Below are 896 nucleotides of genomic sequence, written 5' to 3' on the forward strand. Positions count from 1 at the left end.
CAGCGGGTCCGAACAAGGCCAGGGTTCCAGCGCTCCACTCCTCAGACCTGCTCACGAGGAGCGGTCTCAGCTTGCAGCTGCCTGCATTCCTCAGAGGTTTAAAGAAGAGAAAGTGTTTGGTTTTTTTTAATTATCTCACCCCCAACTGAGCAGAGGACCATTTTATAGTGATCTGTTAACAAATGAAGACCGGCTGTGTTACTGGAATGCATCCAGAGGAGGGCAACGAAGTCAGTAAGGCAGGCAGGTCCTGTGAGGAGAGGCTGAGGACACCTGGGTTGTCTCGCCTGGAGAAAAGGAGACTGAGAGGTGGCCTCGTGTCTCTCTGCAACTTCCTGAGGAGGGGAAATGGAGCGGGAGGTGCCGGTCTCTTGCCCCTGGTCACCAGTGACAGAGCACAAGGGAACGGCACAAAGCTGCCCCAGGGGAGGTTCAGACTGGGCATTAGGAAAAATTTCTTCCCTGTGAAGGCGGCCAAACATTGGATCAGGCAAGGTGTTTGATGGCCTATGGCTGTCAGTGTTCAAGAAGCACTTGGGTAATGCCCTCATCAGTACGCTTCAACTGCTGTTCAGCCCTGAAGCAGTCAGGCAGTTGGACCCTACCTTTTAGGTCCCTTCCAGCTGAACTATTCTAATTCCTGTCTGTTTGAGTCAGGAGCCCTGGGGACAGTAACAGGAAGATTTAAATCAGAAGAGGGTGCTGCCTCTCTCGAAGTCTGATTGTACACAGCACTGAACCCCTCTGCTCCCTGTGGACGTTGGGGCAGCCTAGTTCTGCAGTGCATCACCATAAACAATCTGAACGTCCCGAGCAGAAAACAGCAACGTTCGGAGAGGGGAAGAAAAAGAGTGGAAGAGCTGCCTTCTAGCTACCATTTACACAGCAACGCCTCT

The sequence above is a fragment of the Anser brachyrhynchus genome (assembly GCF_964034855.1).
Source record: "Anser brachyrhynchus genome assembly, chromosome: 13".
Lineage (NCBI taxonomy): Eukaryota > Metazoa > Chordata > Aves > Anseriformes > Anatidae > Anser > Anser brachyrhynchus.